We start from the raw sequence: 8,831 nt of genomic DNA on the forward strand, positions 1-8,831 counted from the left end.
CAGGTTCGATTCCGGTCAAGGGCATGTACCTTGGTTGCGGGCACATCCCTGGTGGGGGATGTGCAGGAGGCAGCTGATCGATGTTTCTCTCTCATCGATGTTTCTAACTCTCTATCTCTCTCCCTTCCTCTCTGTAAAAAAATCAATAAAATATATTTAAAAAAAAAAAAAAAAAAAAGATATATGGAGAAATGAAAACCATGAAATAAATGAAATGGATGGGGCTTTGGAGATCATCTAATTTAATGATCTTACTTTACAGATGAGGAATTTGAGAGCCAGAGATTTCACTTATGTCATGTTGGCCGACTGACTCACTTTAAACTTACAGGGATAGTCAAGTTGCAGTTCTAAACTCTTGATGTGTCTCTTTCAACCTTGATGTATCTCCTAGAGTGCAGACCACGAAGTTCACTGCATCCCTCTTAAACCCAGTCTGGGTTGTGTTGGTCCATGTGAAATGCTTTCTATAAATGGTCCACTGAAACCATTATGTTGAAAAACATACCTTGCTTGGCTTTCCCAGGGTGGTATCTGAGTGTTCAGGTGATGATATAAGTGACAAAGTTCTATTGCATCAGTTTTGTACAAGAGCAGCTGTAGCCCATGTGTGAGAGGAACACGAGCAAATGAAGGAGACGTGAGGCTCATTGGTATGAGGACCATATGCACTGGTTTCTCCAGGATAGCCCTGATATCTTTTAAAATCATAAAACACATTCAAAAGACTTTTGATATATGGATTCACAAATTCGCAGTAATTGTTAGTTTCTGTGAAGGAAATTATTGGTTCAAAATTGCTGCCATGAGTTTATTGGGGCACTTTGTAGAGCTGTCTTTCCTGGAGTTAAATTCCTCTGCTCTTCCACTTCTCAAGTAGTTAGAGCATAAGGTTATCAGGGCACTTGATGTGCGATGTAATTGAGGAGTTTACTGCTTTGGGTTATCTCGCTTGTTCTGTTTAAAAGACAGTCTTTGCCAAATTGTGGTAATTTTTACTCATTTATCTTTAAAAAAAATACTTTGAAAAGTACATTGAATTCCTGAATTTTCAGAGTTCTTTACCTTGATTCCGTACTACTTTCTTTCAATTAGAGCCATTTTTTATTAGTTTCAAGGAAACAGCTTCTTAAAACAAGGTTTGTGTTGCATTGAAAACAAAGCGTTTTTTCTTAAATTTTTCATCTCTGCATAATTCTACTGATGGAATTATAGCAATTGCAGGTAGTAAATCTTTGTACTCACTGAGAGCACAGCTGGTTTCCAAGTCAGATGATAAAAATCTGATTGCAATTCCTAGAGCATATTTCATTGCTGGATTGGCATTTGAATTATAGAGTAAAAACTCGGCTATAAACCTCTCTCACTCTTTGTTTGGATTTAGCAACACAGTACTCTCAAGGAGCTTTATCTGAGTATTTAGCAACTTCCTCTTCTGAGGCACTGGCACAAAACGGACTCTGGTGATTCTGACCCAGGCCATTCCCAGTGACCTTTATAAATGATGTTTTGGGTTTTGTATTTCTAAGGAGCCAAGTCAGCATTTTAAAAGGCCCTGATAGATATAACTCAGTCTGCCAGACCAGACCTGGGGCACTCTGGACCAGGGTAATTATACCCTTTCTCAACATAGATTTACCCCAGGCCTGACTTGAACTATTCTCTGGAGGGATGGAGCAGGACACTGTTATCCAGGCTGCCTTTACCTTAATGTCAGGCTACTTTTGTAAGCTCCTAATCCCAAGCAGCTGTCTTAAAAATGCAACATCATCCCTATGCAATGGGCCAAACAGCTGTATCCAGCTACGTACATGGAAGAGCTGTATAAGAGGTACATGATCTGTGCCTTTGTCCCTTAGAAGCTTCTCTAGTCTATGCAAAGGACTAAGATTGATACTCATAGAGGCTGATCCAGAACATAATGTCTTATTAATGGGAGGACAGAATAAGTGGTAGGAACACTGAATATAGATGTATCCTCCGCAAGTCCCAAATTTTTCGAACACTTGATTTTAAATATTCTATTCAGTTGTTTTGCAACCCAAGAATGTATCTAGGTAGGACCTGCCATGCATTTCAGTTTGCCATTAGCACTGGGGAGCAACACCCACACACAACTAAAACAATAACAACAAAAACCTCTCTTAGATAATATGTCCAGATTTTGAGTTAAAAAGAAAATGTAGTCACCAGAGCAAGAGTACATTGGAAAAACGGGGAGGTTTCTGCATGTCACTGATTTAAAACAGTGGGCCCACTGGGATTTATCAGTGAAAAAAGCAAAAAACTTCAAGTATTGGGAGAATTAACTTTAAGCGCATGCCTTTCTGACAAAAGGTTGAAGTATCCTCTATGTGCAGAACAGTGTAATTATAAGGGCCCATTGCAATAATTCAAGGCATTGCTTAACCAAGGGGCAGTAATTACTGCCCAAGCCAGAAAAAGATGGAAGTGGAACACACTGGTGTGAACTCAAGGATAACTCAACATGGATGCATGTTCAAAGTCACACGTAAGAGAGGTCTTTCCAAGCCAAATGGCTTTAGGAACCTAAAATAGAGCCATAATTAAGCAATAAGACGTGACAGAGAGCACATTTCTCGGTGATTATAGCATGCCTCAGGGATAAGTCACTAGGCCAAAAGTTCATATGAGGAGTGAAATAACCTTGCAATGTATAGTGTCACGCTACTAGAGGGAGAAGGAGGAGGAAATGAATAATGGGAGTTAGTAGAGTTATTTCATAAGCTATTATTTCAGTTGTTGGGTAACACTACCTTGTGTATACTACACATGGACATTAGTTGTATCCAGCATCCTAAAGCTCCATGTTTACACCAGAACCTTCATTTAAGTAAAAGCCCTGTAGAACTGTCCATCTTCTCATTTTCTCAGCCAAGCAAAAACCAGGCATTACAGACACAAACTGAAAAGTCCATAGCCATATAAATGGAACTATATAGTCTGGTAAAATTATAATTGCAGTTGCTTAAACCTGGCTTGTATAACTTGAAAGTAGCTGAAGCAACCACATTGAGTCATTTTCAGTATTGTGGCTCATTTGTCTCATGTGCATTTAACTCAGAAACTACCAGTAGACATGGCCCTGTGTCCCATAGGTCCAGAAACCTCTGCAGACTTCTGTGCTGAGCTTTCCCTTCCTCACTGAGTTGCTGCTGGAAGACAGGGAGCACTCTAGACCTAGTCACCAATTGAACCCCACGCTATGGTGGAGGCGGGCCTTTTACCGGGATGACAAGTGAGATACCCAGTCTCCAAACTCTGAAGATGCCCTGAAAAGGCCTGCACATAGAGGCAGCCAGCTATCTTATTGCCATATTCCTCCATGTTTCTCTTATTCTTATCACTTTAGAAGATAATTAAAAACCTTCTGAACCAAACAGACAAGTTTTTTTGTGGTCCTTCACATCTCCTATTGCACAGGCCAGGGCTGTACTCTGGACAAATTTCTGGGCAAACAATGGTTTTTATCTTAGACAGTCCAGCCCCTCCTTTAGGTGACCCGTGCTCTCACTCTCTTCAAATCTGCTCTTAAGAAAAGATCTGAAGACAGTTACTATAGACTGAAAATGTTGTGTCCTTCTAAAATTCATACGTTGAAACCTAACCCCTGATGTGATGGTATTAGGAGGTGGGAGGGGTCTTTGTAATGTTAGGCCATGAGAGTGGAGCCCTCATGAATGAGACTTATGTTCTTGTAAAAGACCTTAAAAAGCTTCCCTGCCTCTTTGACTATGTAAGGACACAGAGAAGATAGTCATCTCTGAACCAGAAAGCAGCTCCTTACTAGATACCAAACCTGCCAGCACTTCGGTCTTGAACTTCCTAGCCTCCAGAACTGTGAGAAATAAATTTCTATTTTTGACAAGTCATCCAGTCTACAGTATTCTGTGATAGCAGCCTGAATAGACTAAGACAACAGTTACATCTTGGGGAAACTAAATCAGGTTACTTTTCCCAAGTGTCTCTACATTTTAATGTAATGAATCATTTTAAAGTAATGTATTTCAGTTTGTGTTGTGGAAAGCTTAACCCCCAACTAAAGGAATTTAAAGCATCAGAGAGCAGGTGTGAGAAGGAATTGAGATTCTGAAATGATATCCGACTGCATGAGCTGAGAATTGAATCTCTGAAGTTTTGCCCATGCTATAGTCTCCATTTAAGAAAGATGACCCAACCTGCCTCCCCGACTTCCCATTGCTAGTGGAACATGTTAGGGAAATGAAATAAAGTCTGCCGTTCTAGCCACAAGTATCACTTATCGGTGGTTGCATAATAAACTGTCCCATAACTCAGTGTCTGAGATAAAAAAAAAAAACACTGTTGTTTGCTTATGATTCTGTGGGTTAAGTATTTGGTCCAGGCTCTGCTAGAAGTTCTGCTGATCTTATTGGGGATCACTCAGGAGGTTGCAGTACTCCACAGGGTTTTTTAGGGGTGGGTGGTCTAAGACAGCCCCACCCACAACCTGGCAATTGGTGATGCCTGACACCTGGGGCTTTTTCTCCATTTCGTCTCATCCTCCAGAGAGCCAGTTTGAATATCTATTCACGGAGGGCCCGGGGTTAGAAGATAGTAGGAGTGAACTTCAAAGATAGCTCCTTGAGACCCAGGCTCAGCAGTCATACATCCCATCTATTGCATTCCACTGCCCAAAGCAAGTCCCAAGACCAGCCCGGACCTGGTGGTGGCAAAATGGACTCTGCATCTGATGGAAGGGGCAGGAAAGTCACATTGCAATGGATATTCATGTACGAATGAAAGTAATGGTTGTGCCATCTTTGCAGTTTACTACAGTCTGGCCCTCCTTGCTACAATAATTCACATCTATTCCACATACAAAATGCACCCACCTTTTCCCTCCAACCTCTCATCCCATTGTGGTTTCAGGCATGGAGTCCAGGATCTCATCAGCTGATCAAGTCCAGATGTGAATGCAGCTCCTCTTCATCGAAATACCTGTGAACAAACATGAGAAGTTCCCTGTCCTCACCATGCCTCAACATACAATGGTGAGACAGAGCAGATTGCTTCAGTAGACACTCCCGTTTAAAAACAAGCAGGAGGCAAAGAGAAGGCATTCTGAGAACTAGCCTGGGAGACGTTGTCAGGTCTCCCTCTACCGGGGCAGAGAGTATCACTAGGGCCTAGTTCTGCTGCCTGGGGCTCCCTAGTTCACTGTTCTCCACCATTCTCAGTTCCACACTTTGAAATATCTTTCCTTCTCTATAAGAAATGACCCATGTTTGCAGCTGAGTAGCTCTCTCAATCTGCTTCCCGATCATAGAAACTTGAGTGTCCAGAGACCTCTTTTCATTTTGGAAAGTCTCAGTCTTCCCTGGTTCAGACCCATAGTGCTTTGTTAATTCAACTCTCTCAAAATTTCATGTTTTCTTTCAATCTTAGTGGGATTCACTCCGAACTCCAAAGCTACATTTATAGTGATTTCTTTATGACAACCTCTCTTGGTGTTGTACATTTCAGGGAGCTGTGACCTAATGCCCCTATTACGGGCTGAATTATGTCCCCCTCCCCCCAAATTGGTTGCAATCCTAACCTCTAATATGACTGTATTTGGAGATAGTAGGGCTTATAAGGAGGTAACTAAGGTTAAATGAGGTCATAAGGGTAGGACCCTGATTCAATAGGATTGATGTTCTCATAAGAGACAGTAAAGTTTTCTCCCCCTCCCTCCTTTGCCCCCCTCTCTCACTCCATTTGAGGACACAGCAAGAAGATGGTATTTTGTTATGCAGCTTGAGCTGACTAATACAGATTCTGGTAGCAATAAGTGGGATGCAACTGTAACAACTTACATCCCAGCAGCTCCAAAAGTCTCAACTCATTCAAACATCTGAAGTCTACTAGTAAACTCCAAAGTCTCATCTAAATATCAGCTAAATAAGGTGCCGTATAGTCTTACATGAAACTATACACCTACAAAGCATGAATTCCACTCAAAATAAATCATGCCTCAATAAAGGAGACTGAGGAAAAATAGTGACTTAAAACAACTATTTTCTCATCATCCTCTGGGTCAGCAATTTGGACTAGGGTCAGAAGGACCAGTCTGCTACTCCTCTTTCCACAGAATCAGAAGCAAATAAAACGGTGGTTGTTTTAAGAGTAAGTTTTGGGAGTACTTTCTGTGCAGCAATAGATCATCGATATGGCACAGGAGATTGAATCAGGGGCTCCTGCATGTTCTATAAAACAATGAAGTACAAGCTGACCATAAAGGAGATCAACCACCCTTAGAATGATTAGCAAAAACTCTACCCCAGTGGTTGGCAAACCGCTGCTCGCAAGCCACATGTGGCTCTTTGGCCCCTTGAGCTCTTTGGCTCTTCCACAAAATATCACGTGTGGGCGCGCACGTACAGTGCGAAGTTGACTTAAAACTTTAAGTAAAGTTTATTAAGTTAATTTTAGGGAACGTTGTGGAGTGAAAGAAGATGCAGTGTCGAGGATTGAGAAAGATATGTTGAGATGGTTTGGACATATAGAGAAGATGAACGAAAGGAGATAGACGAAACAAGTATACAAGAGGAGTGTGGATGGGAGAGTTGGAAGGGGTCGACCTCAGCGAACGTATCTCAATCAGACTGAGGATGTTTTTAGCAAAGGCCAGCTTAGGAGTACCCTAATAAAGTTAATAACAATGTACCTACCTATATAGTTTAAGTTTAAAAAATTTGGGCTCTCAAAAGAAATTTCAATCGTTGTACTGTTAATATTTGGCTCTGTTAATGAGTTTGCTGAACACTGCTCTAGCCTATCTAAGGAGGTCTATGACCTATCTAAATGATGCCTAAACCACCAATCAGAGCTTCCATTTGAGGAAGATTTTAGTGCAGAACTCATAGAATTGCGGGCGCATCAAGTGGATCTGTTTTCCCAGAATTGCCCTTACATATCTCAAGGTCTCGTTCTTGGTGGGTTTCTGTCCAAGCTGGCCTCCTCTAAGCTGCGTATGGTACCACTGGTCCATCGTACTCAATTCACATAGCTTACATCTTCAACATCCCTTGGACCATACTGTGGGATCCCTCCAGGTCTGGCTCTCTCTTAACCACTTCTCTACCTCTCTCAGGACCAACAAAGATATTAGGCTCAGCTCCCTCATCAGTCTAGGACCATGGAAAATTCTCCAAGGCAACGCATACCCTTTTCCTGTAAATGTGCCAGGCAGCTTGTCTGGCACAATGCTGGGTAGAGGGGATCTCTCTGAGGCTTTCCATCTTTTGGATTCTAACCTGGAATTAAGACACAGTTCTCCTTGTTCTCAGAATGTGAAAGACCCACACTCATGCCAGCGTTCAGCCTGTGGAGGGGGCAGAGGTAGAGTGCAAGAGCCCCTTTCAGGGACTCCCCGGGGTCCAACCCTCCTTGCTTTGCTTTAGAATAGCCTCTTGTCTCCCAGCCAGGGGAATTTTTATTTTACGTGGGCAGGAAAAAATTGGCTCAAGTTGATCAAATATTCTTCCAAACCTTTTTTATCTGAAGCCTGAAGTTCAGTTTTTTAAACTCAAACGCCAAGAATTTGTCTCTTTTGTTCTCTGGTGCTGCTGTGACAACCCTCCCTGAAGGCAAGAAATGACTCATGGTCTAGCTGCCCAGATGGGGGAGGGTCAAGGGTAACAGGAAATCACGGGGAAAAACACATTTGTTAATACATCAAAATATTATCCTGCTATACTAGGATTCCTATTCTTTTTCTTATTCTTGGTTCAATGGAGACCAACCAGTCCCCTCCTTTCTTGACCTGAATTTCCACTGGAACCATGCTTTCTGTGGTTTCTGTTCTTCTCTCTGCCTGTTGGCTGTGTTCACTTTAGGACTGTCTCTGGTCCCTCTGTAGACCAGGGTGAAATTTGAACTCCTTCTGCTACCTGCTGGGGCTGAAATCACTTGCTGGGGGATCTGAATTCTAATGGAAGGGACTCTGACTCCATGAGCTTGGTCAATGGTCAAACAGCTGTGGCTGAGGCATGCTTAGAGGGCAGGACAGAATCCCATTTTATATAAAGTGCCCATCACCAATGAAGGGAGGGGAAATTCTTGAAAAAGTAGAGGCTGGACTGATAACCCCTATGTTAACATAAAAAACATTCACACCTGTAAAGAATTTTTGTGAGTTTATTTGAGCCAAACTGTTGACAATTGCCGAGAAGCAGAATCTCAATGTGTTGGGATTGTTTTGTACATTACAAAGGAGGAGACATAAGTGGTGACATGAAATCCAATGGAGGCGGGAGAAAGCAAAGGAGGGGGAGAACCTCTGGGATTGGATAAAAAGTAAAATGATAGATACATACTTAGGTGGGTACAGGATCGTTAACCGTCAACAATTAACATTATAACTATAACAATGAAGGAATTTGTGGTCTCTGTCCTGGGGCCCAGGGCATTTGGTTGTTACCTGAGGGGTCCTGAAGAAGGGAAGTTACAAGTTACCCTGACATTTCATGGATATGTTATCTTAAGACGCAAAAAGGCTCAGTTAGGTAAAGATTGATCTTGTCAAGGAAGATAACTGGCCTAGGACGGAGACTACCCCCCATAGCTGCTTTTAGCTATAGTTTTAATTTCAGACCATCCTTTGTGGTTACTTTAGGTCTTTGAGTTTGCAAGACTGCCATGCAGGCCTTCCCTGAGCTTGTCAGGTTAGCATGTGGCCCCTTTTTCATCCACACCTAGATGTCTAATTTATTGTTCCCAGGGTAGAAGTGATTTCGCCTTTATTAAATGACTTTGCAGCTTACCTGTACCTATTATGTCACTTTTATCACGCTTCGTATTTTATAGCT

Source organism: Myotis nattereri, assembly GCF_964212035.1.
Source record: "Myotis nattereri genome assembly, chromosome: 18".
NCBI lineage: Eukaryota > Metazoa > Chordata > Mammalia > Chiroptera > Vespertilionidae > Myotis > Myotis nattereri.